Source organism: Lycium barbarum, chromosome 9 (genome assembly GCF_019175385.1).
Source record: "Lycium barbarum isolate Lr01 chromosome 9, ASM1917538v2, whole genome shotgun sequence".
In the NCBI taxonomy this organism is placed as follows: domain Eukaryota; kingdom Viridiplantae; phylum Streptophyta; class Magnoliopsida; order Solanales; family Solanaceae; genus Lycium; species Lycium barbarum.
Genome location: NC_083345.1, coordinates 122903411 through 122913709, shown reverse-complemented (window position 1 = coordinate 122913709; position 10299 = coordinate 122903411).

The window sequence follows — 10299 nt, the reverse complement described above, 5'->3', positions numbered from 1 at the left end:
TTTATCCTTCAGCACCTGCGGTCCTGTCTCCCGACGAGGATGATTATGTTGAGGTCCAGTCTCCCGATGTGGATCAACCCATCAGACGGGACATTCCAAGCGCACCGGTGGTACGAGATCCCAAGAAGAAGCACGTTATGCTCAAGGACGCAAGAGGGAAGGGAAGAGCGGATGATCATGGCTTAGAGCATCCTGTTATTAAGAGAAGAAAGGGGGGGGGGGGGGGGGGATGATGGCGAGGGCGGTGGGGATGGTATTAGCCTCAGGCCTCAGGATAGTCTCAAGCATACCACATATGGGACCCATCCACGATAGTGTATATGCAATTGAGTTCTACAATTTACGTAAATATTATATTTTTTGGGTATCTATTTATATTTATAAATATTATCATAGTCTTTATTGTTGTTTATAACTAACTCGTGTGACATCCTAAATTAGTCATAAAAAAAGTCGTGACATATTCGAAATAAAGTTACGCATTAATTTTAAAATAATACGCTTAAATTTAAACCCTAAAAATTAAATAACTTAAAGCTAATGATAACAAGTTTTCAAACAAAAACTTACTTCGAGCACTTTTTAACAACTAAAACAACGACCCGATCTTTGCGTATCCTTGATGTATTGAGCCTACATTATTGATCGCGCAAAAAAAAAAAAATAGGGTTCTATCTAATGACGTTCCGGAGTCTCGAAGCATGATTAATCTATGACCAAAGTATGAAAAAAAGTGTGAAAATTTCAACGAAAGAGAGTAATTCCTGTATTATAGGAAATGACGTCATTAATGTTGACACCCAATTTTGACCCTCCTTTTTTGTTTAATTAATTTCACTATGCTTCTCAGTCGTGAAAATTCTAATAAATGAGTTTGGAATATTTTCACTAATTACTACACTATGTTTTTTTAGATATTATTTCTCTAAAATTAAGAAAGGTTTCTATCGTTTCTTAAAAATCACCAAACATCATTTTTTTTTATATATAATTTTTAAAAAAAGTACTAAACATCATTCTTTACAATTAAATCACTCAAAAATAGTGTTGGTATTCCGATATCAATATTGGCATTGGCATTTTCCTTTAATCCTATTTATTACTATGTTTATCATCTTCTTACTATATTTTTAAAAATTAAATATGTATATTAAACTAATTCTATTGTAATTTATATAGGTATACATTTTTTGGAAATTAATTAGGACCAAGGAGCATATTTTAATTAATTAATTGAAGTAAGAAGGGATGAGAAAATAATTCATCTACCTAAAATTTGTGCCAAATCCTATTCCTATCCTACAAAAATTTGTGGCCCAAAAACGCCCCAACCCAAAATCCCCCGACCTGGCCCAAATCCACCTAAACTAAGTCTCTAACCAAACAACCCCCTTTCTCCCTAAACCAACAGCCCTAACCAAACAACCTCTTCAACCAACGTCCACATCCACCCCCCATCACGTCACTTCCATCGCTTCACCGCTACCTCTTCTATTCCTCTAAATTTGTTTGAAACTTCCAACCAAAATTAATGCATCTCCTCTCTAAAAGTGACATTCATCAACGGTCACATCTCATATCAAGGTCCATTTTATTTCCTCTCTACTTTATATGAAATTTTCGTAAATTGATATTTGATAATGTCTTTACCTGAAAAGCATTTACTAGCAGTCATCTACATAATAAATTTCTGGCCAAACCCATCCACTTTAGTTTTTTTTTTTTTTTTTTTTTTTATCTTTTCTTTCCGCCTTTTTTTTTTTTTTTTTTAATATTTTTTATGTGTGTGTAAAAACCTCCTAACTAAGCATAAAAAATGTCGTTGGATATAGCTGTTGTGTTGGCAACAAAAAATTAGATCTTGCATCATTTTAATGGCATTGACTCTTTACTGCTAATTCAAACTTCTCCTCCTATGTGAAACCCTTCTAAAAGGGCGGGGGTGGCTCGGTTAAAACAAGAAAAAGGTTGTTCGAAGAGAACTGATAGTCACTTTTCCTTTCTGGTTCACAAAGCTGAGATCTTTCATTTGGGATTGCAGGGAAGAAGACAAGGAAGAAGAAGAAAGGGAAAACGAATAAAGAGAAATGTAATAAAGAATTAGAAAAACATAAAATTGACAAGACTTATAGTATCCAATTACAGAGTGACAGTTGTGCAATGTAATTCATTTTGAACTTAATTTATAATTGCTCAGGCGCTTTTAGAAAGTGTAAACACTTTCTCTGCCACATCACCTCTTAAGAGGATAATAAATACACTTTGAACAAGAATAAGGGGTATATAAATATCGGTAAAGTTTAATTGCTAAAATGAGTTCTCGGTACAAGTTTAGCGGTGATTTTATGTCTTCATCTTTTAGATATTTAATTATATTATGTCTAAATATGCCCCTTAACACGTGAGATTGGTTTTTCTCATTAATCAAAACAAGTGAAATGTTTTTCTGTTATTTTCGGGGGCACTAAAATTTGAACTCAGGACCTTCACTATTTCTAATGTTATGTTGAAGACTTGAAGTGCGTGACTTCTCATATAAGAATTTGTGACGTTAGAGAATACACTTCTTATTATTTAACTATATTATGTTTTAACATGATGCTTGCTAATTTAAATTTAATTTATTTCTTTAAATTTAAAAATAATAAGACATCTGACCATGCACTTGAGAGTGTTACAACAAATTGAGAGTGTTACAACGAAAGGGAGCCTAATCCTGTTAGGATTGTTGTGCTTTCATGTATACATGATTTTGAATCGTTCGGAAAAGGATGGCATAAAATGATAAAATATAGATAGACACCTCTCATTCGTTTAAGTGTCTCTTAAAATCCCTTACTTTTACCTGACAAAGTTAGTGACTAGGAAAAATTTGCTTAAACACTGCTTACTTCAAAAATATGTTCAAATCGGTACTCTCTCTATCTCAAATTATTTATCGCGGTTACTAAAGATAAACAAATTATGACATGATTATTACAAATGCCCCTTGTCATTTAGTTTTAGTTATCAATATCCATTAGATATTCCAACTTCTAGTTTGATACTTGGAAATGCGACTCATCCATTTTAATGCTCGCTTTTTTCTTTTTCTACCAAAGTTTCTTGGCTTAACACTTATATCCTTAGTTCTCTCCCTTTCTTGCTTGGCAGGGGTATCAACATATTAGTATTTACTTGGTATATACACTAAAAGATATAATTATACAATATTATACACGAAAATACACACTTATACACATTTATAAACAATTATACAATAGTGTATAAGTGGGTGTAAACATATATCTGGACTGGTTATGAATAAGAATTGCACTGTTATACAAGATAGATACATATGTATACAGGTGTATAAATATGTGTAATATTGAATAAGAGGTGTGTATATGAGTGGATTTTCCGGTTATCAGGCCACCAACGACGGAGCAGCAATGACGGAATACCACCAACAAATCACGTCGGGGCTCCGGTGAAAACCCCTGCATGCACACCACCTCGCTCACAGGCCATCACCAGATCTGAGTGGATTTTTCGGTGAGTCGCGGTAGAGAGAGCGCATGAGAGAGAGAGCAGGAGGAGGCAGAGAGAGAGAGAGAGAGAGAGAGAGAGGAGGATGAGAGTGGGTCATTTTATGTAAGATTTTAAAAAATAGGTCAATTCTGATAGCATTGTTACCCTAACTAACATAAGGTGTAATTTTCTCTCAATTTTGCTCAGCCCAATCGGCGGCCTTAATTTTAAGCAGTAAAAAAGGATATATATGTTCCTCGGATTAGTACATGGTTACTTGTTTCCAAGGAAAGTGGTATAAGTGTGTGGGTTGGACCAAGTAAGAGTCGTCCTAGAAAAGAAGAGGGTCTACATTTCCTACTTCAAGAAATATAATGAATCATGCTTCTAATTATCCTAATACTAGTATGCCATGTCCTCAATATGGTTATGATGTTGAAGGTAGGAGGGAAGTATCGATAGGTGATGGAAGTAGAGGACATGCAAGGTTTCAAGGAAAAAATGACCCGAAGAGGCGAATTCTTGAGATGAAAGTGATTCTCCTTGGTAGTCCATTGTGTTTAATAATGGTAGTTATAGCAACTACCTTGACCCTCAAGCGGTTGAAGAGTTGGGAATACCTTGTATGATGAGACGAAATCTTTACTATGATCAAAGAGGGTACTTGGTTGATAGGAGCGCGAAGGTATTCTTTGCCCATAGCCACTGTCAAAAGGAAATTTGGTGTGATGTACTTCCCACTTCCCCTAGATAATTGTCACTTGTGTTTAGGAAATCCTTGGTTCCAAGAACATAAGGTTCCATATGAGAAAGAATGGTACAAGTATGTAGTGGACAAGAAAGGGAGATTTCTCTTTCCACCTATACTCCCCAAAGAAGAAGCAAGTGCAAGTGAACCCCTACCTATGGTGAGTGGTTCCGATCTAGCACAATGGAGAAAGGAGTATAAATATTTCGAATAGATGGAAAAGCATCTACACCTAATGATGGAATGCTTACGCAATGACCAACAAATGAAGAGAGAGAAATTCATTTCTTGTGAAGCGAAAGGGAAGATTGAAGTGGAGGGTTTCCCTAATCCTTCCCAAATAATTCTTGGCCTTTATCCCAACTCCTATGAACTAGAGAGAGAAAAGATCGAGAGGAGTAAGGGAGTGAAAAGTGACAACTCTGGAGTGGAAAAATGAGAGGGTGTGAGGAGTAATGTGAGAGGGTTGCCACAATCGCATTCTAACTCCTGTAACTTTTCTTTCTTCTTTAGTTGTCTTGATAATGGTGCAGGTATTATTGGAAGAAAAACGAATAATGAGCCTCAAACTTTGAAAGTTCATGAGGTAGTTGAAGGCTTCCCGAAGGAGCAAATGGACTCCAAAGTTGAAAACCACAGTAAAGAAGATACTTTGCGTGCACTTCAAGGTAAAATAGATAAAATTAACACTCCAAATGATATGCTTGATCATGTTGTTGAATTGAGTGTGAATGATAGCTAGTCCTTATGTGAGCTTAATGAATCTTTACCATGTGTTGAGCTTAGCTCTTTGATGAATATTGACAATGTGGTTGATATGGGTGTTCCAACACTAGTTGATCCTGTTGATGACCGAATTGATTTTTCTTGTGAGATCAATTTGTGTCCACCTAGTGTTTACACTTGTGATTTGAATGTTAGTACATTGTCATGTGATATGATAGCCCACACACTAGTTGATCCTACCTATGACCGAATTGATTCTTCAAGCAAGATCAATTTGTGTCCAACTAGTGAGGATATTTATGTTGATGAATTTGTTTGTTATGATAGTCTACTAATTGAAGAACTTTGTGATATGCCTAATGAATCTCAAATTAGTGATGATGTTGATATAATTGATCATGTAGATAGTCATGAACAGGAAATTGCTTTGAAAAATGACGTTTGTCTTTATGAGAGTGAAATTACATGTTTAGAATCCTCAACTCTTGTTGATTGTCCTCTCTTTAGAGATAATATCTTATTTGATGTTTGCATGACTAGTGAAAATGGTGTATCTAGTGGAATGCATGGTAACGTTGAGAATGTAGCCACCTTTGGACGCTACAAAGTGTTTAGTAATCCACTATGTGATGGCGATACCCTTCCCGAAGAAGGAGCTTCCTTCTTTAGGGATTTTGAAGTGAAGCTTGGTCATGATGACAAGCATGGAGGGGGTGAAGTTGTTAACACCATTCCCGATGGCGAAAAGTCCTTCTTGAGGGTTTGTGACCCACTTGATGGATCAACATGGTGTTTTGGAAAGGCTTCCGAAAATGAAAAGTGCTCTTTAAAAAAAAAAGCAATGTGCAAAGAAAGGAGCCTACATTTTGGAAGGACTATGCTAGATATTCTAACCTAAGGGGTGAGGAGATGTTACTCAAATCTTGGCATAGGTTCAATGAGCGTAAAGGGAAAACTCTCTCTCTTGGTTATTTGACTAACTTGTGTGCAGTTTCATCAAAAGAGGAGTCTTGAAGAGGAAGACCATAGGAAGAGACCTCATTGTACTACACTTTGGTATGAAGTCACATCCTGTACTTCCTTCAAGGACGGTATATATTCGTGGCTTATGTTTATTCTTGGGCTTTCTAAAGCAATGGAGGTAGCTTCTTTATGTGGTGAGTATAGCAGTAGCACTTCTATACATTCATGTGATTCTTTCCTAGTGTTATTACTTGACTTCATTATCTCTTATGTTTTTCAAAGTTTGGATTCGAGGTCGAATCCTTTCCAAGAAGGGGAGGATAATATGATCCCGAGGAGCACACATGATTCAAGATACTTCATCCAAGGCTGAGCCAAGGAACTCCATGCCATGGTGATGCAAATAGAGGCTTTGGAGACTTTGAGTAGCTTCATAGGAGAGCATATATATGATGTGTGGATGATTGCTTGGTCGCATGAAGTGAAGATGAGATGGAGGGGGATGATGGTGACTATTCACGCAAAGCAGCTATTTTTTAAAGTCAAGCCATCATCCCTAAAGAAGACTACCAAACATGGCCCTTATTTCATTAAAGGTGTTATTGTAATAACCAGCCTGGTCTTCTTTAGCTTATTTAATATAAATACAGTACTCGGTCATTTCATACTTAGTTAGTTTTGATGTTGAGATGAATACTCTAAATGAGTGATAGTTTGTTTGGTATTATTAGTGTAGTACTAATCTAGTGATTAGTGTTTAGAGATAGTTTATTATGATGGATTTCATTGTTGTCTATTGAACCTTTTTTTCATTGATTTCATACGAGAGTTGTTGATTTGTGGATTCATTTGATTGACTCTTAATTGAATTCAAATAGTATAGGTTTGTTAGGAGGAATCGATAAGGAGAGTTTAAGTTTCATATACCTAAATTTTCCTATAATTTCTTTACTAATTAGGTCTTGCTTCTATTCTCATCTCCTTTTCTTCACTTCTCATATTTGATTTCTACTCTTTCTTTAATTCCGCTTATTTATTGTTTTGAATCCGAATCTTCCACAAGTCGAATCTTAAAGCTGTCGTTTTAACCAATAGTTAAGGTTGTTCCATCAGTTTTAGGTGGAAGATGGACCACACAGAAATTTCACGAACTGGTCATGAGAAAGAATATGAAACCTTAGAAAAGATTGTTTATGAACACTGGATCTAACTTTAAATCAAAACTCAAGTAGGTCAGTCAACAAAAGATTACTTAGTAGGAAAGAGTTGTGTTAGCCCCCCCCCCCCCCCCCCCCCAACCCAGTGGTGGATTCAAGATTTTCATTCGGGGGGTTCGAAAAAAATAACAAAAGTTAAATATAAAAAATAATGTTGTTGATGGGAATAGAACCTAGGACGCTAGAGAAAATTTTGAACTTCCTAAACCGCTTGAGCTAACTTTTTGCATTTGTTCAGGATATTCAAAATTTTAATATATATGTCACAAGCACAGAAAATCTACCCTATATTGAACACCCTCAGCAGCCTCTAAATCCGCCCTCCCCTCCCCCCCCCCCCCCCCCCCCCCCACTAACACACAATTTATGAAATTTGAATTTGAATAGTTCATATCCCAACTCGTTATTATTTCTTTGTAACTATTTACTAGATTATTTAAAATTATTAAGATATTTTTTTTCCCAAACATATGTTGTTCATTTAAGGATTTTATAAATTAGTAATCCACTTTATCTATTATTATGCACAATCGTTACCTCCGATCACCACCCATAACTCTCTCATGGCACAATTATTAACACCAATAACCACCTTATAACTATCATTTAACCATCATCATCACCACAAGTATAACAACTACTAACTCTTAGTGTGTGCATCATAAACAAATAACCTGTTAACATCATTTATATTAAGATTTTTTCGATGATCTTTAAGGATAGAATACTTATAATTATTTTAATTTACATTTACATTTATAAACTTTTTATAAACATCATTTAAATACATTTGAATGTCGAGATAATGAATAACCTTAGTTATTTCATATTCATACTATAGGAAATTTGGGTCCACCCATAAGTGGTGCTTAAGGCCCATTAGGGTAATTAAACTTAGCCCTAATATTTCCTATATAATAACATTTACGGTGTAAAATAAAATATACGTCTGCAGTATTTTTCTGCTCTTCTCTTCTCTACAATATATTAGGGTTTAGACTGTGATTTAGGGGGTTGTTCCAATATATCGTGACAACCACCATCGACCAGTAATTTCAGTCGCGCTTCGACTTCCGCTTCCGCCACATGAAGAACACGTAAGTTCTCCTTTTATGGTTTACGCGCTATCTAATTAAGTTAGATTAATGTGTTATGTTTAAACCTTCATTGGTATGAAGAGCCATAGGGTTGGTTTTCCGGTCTGATAAATAATTAAAGAACTGTTCTGATTTACTGTGTGTATTTAGAACTGAGTACTTATTTTTTTGCGCTGTGCAATTGGAAATAATAAAACTTTGTAGTATACTGATTTAAAATTATGTTTTAAGTCAGGTTAATGTTTTCTTATATCTGGATATGTTTCGACTCAGAACCTTTATCAATTTTGGCTCTACTGATATGAACTAAAGTTTTGAAATCTGTTAAATATTTAGATTTTAGCCGATAATAGATTCTGAAATCAGTTTTCAAAAGAAATTTTTTTTTTTTGGTTGTTTTCTCAATCAGTACCCGCTCCGTCATCGCCTGAGATCGCTGCCTACCACTGTCAAACGGACGGTGGCTGTGCCGGAGATACGAAGGTAAAAGATGCAATGGCTTCTTCCTTCCCTCTTTTCTAATGGCAGAAGCAAAATAAAAAAAAAAAAAGAAGTTTGTGTTCCAACAATGGTGATGGTGGCAGCAGTGAAGAAATAGGAAGAAGAGAAGAGAAAATATGTTTTCTCAATTTTATTAAGAACTGGTATATAATCATTCAAAAAAAAAGAAAAAAAGGGGAAATTGGAACGTGAGCTCCATAGCAGCAAGGCAAAATTTTTTGGGAGGAAAAGCAGCTAGTTTAACCTAGCATTACCTTAGAGAAGATATATTCTTTTAATGGGCTTGAGTAGTTTTTTTTTTTTTTTTTTTTTGCTGCAGAATAAGAAATCTTGGCCTTAGAGCCCATATCAATGCTCTGGTTGTTTTTCTTTTGGTTACAGAACTAGTTAATGGGCTAAATGCCCAGTTTAATCATGACTGATTTTTTTGGGCTAATGGCCTGATTTAAAAGGTTATTTTTTTATTTTTTTTTAATTAATATCCAGATTAAGAGATTTGGTCATATGGACCTAATATTCAGAATATAAATTTAGTATTTATATTTTCTTAATGACATTAAATTATTATCCCAATTGTTTTTAAAAAAATGTTAATTAGTTTAACATTAGATGTATTTGTCAAAATTGTTTAACATGTTCAAAATGTTAATTTGTTTAACATCAGATTTATTTGCTAATTTGTTTAGCAAGTTTAAAATGTTAATTAGTTTAACATTAGATTTATTCGATTATTTTGTTTAGCATGCTTATAATGTTAATTTATTTAACATTAGATTTTTTTTGTTGATGTGCTCAACATGCTTGAAATATTAATTAGCTTGACAATAAAGTTATTTGTTATTTTTTTTCATGCTTGGAAATGTTAATTAGTTTAACGTTAATTTCATGTTAACTTGTTTGATGTGTGCTAAATGCTAATTAGTTTAACATCATTATGGTAAAGTCTATGTTAATATTTTTAACATGTATAATATGCTATAGTTTAACACATTTTATGTTAATTTAGCATGAAATATATGTTACTTGGTTTAACATTAATCTTGCTTGTTAATTTGTTTAACATGTGTACTATGTTAATTAGTTTGACATTAAGATTTTCATGTGAATTTATTAGCATGTGTATAAAAGTTAATTTGTTTAACTGATAATCCATATGGGATTATAAAATCATGATAGACAATTATGTTGCCTAAATATGATTAAGATGCTAAGCTAGGTAATTGACTAGGCTAATTTTCATAATATTTTAATTTCTGGATGATGATTGAGAACATAGTGAACTCTTGACTCCATGATTAATATATGTGTTTATTACCTTAGTCAATTGATGCTTAGCTTCATAATATGTATGTGTGTTGAACATAGTGCCTTGCGTTTTATTATTTTAATGGTTCTCATTATTTTTTTTGTGTGTTAAAGAGTGGCTACTGCTTCGAAAAACATTGTTGCTGAGCTTAACAAAGGGTTGAAACTCAATGGTGACAACTATGAAACTTGGAGTTTGAAAGTTCAATATGTGCTGGAAGAGCAAGAAGCT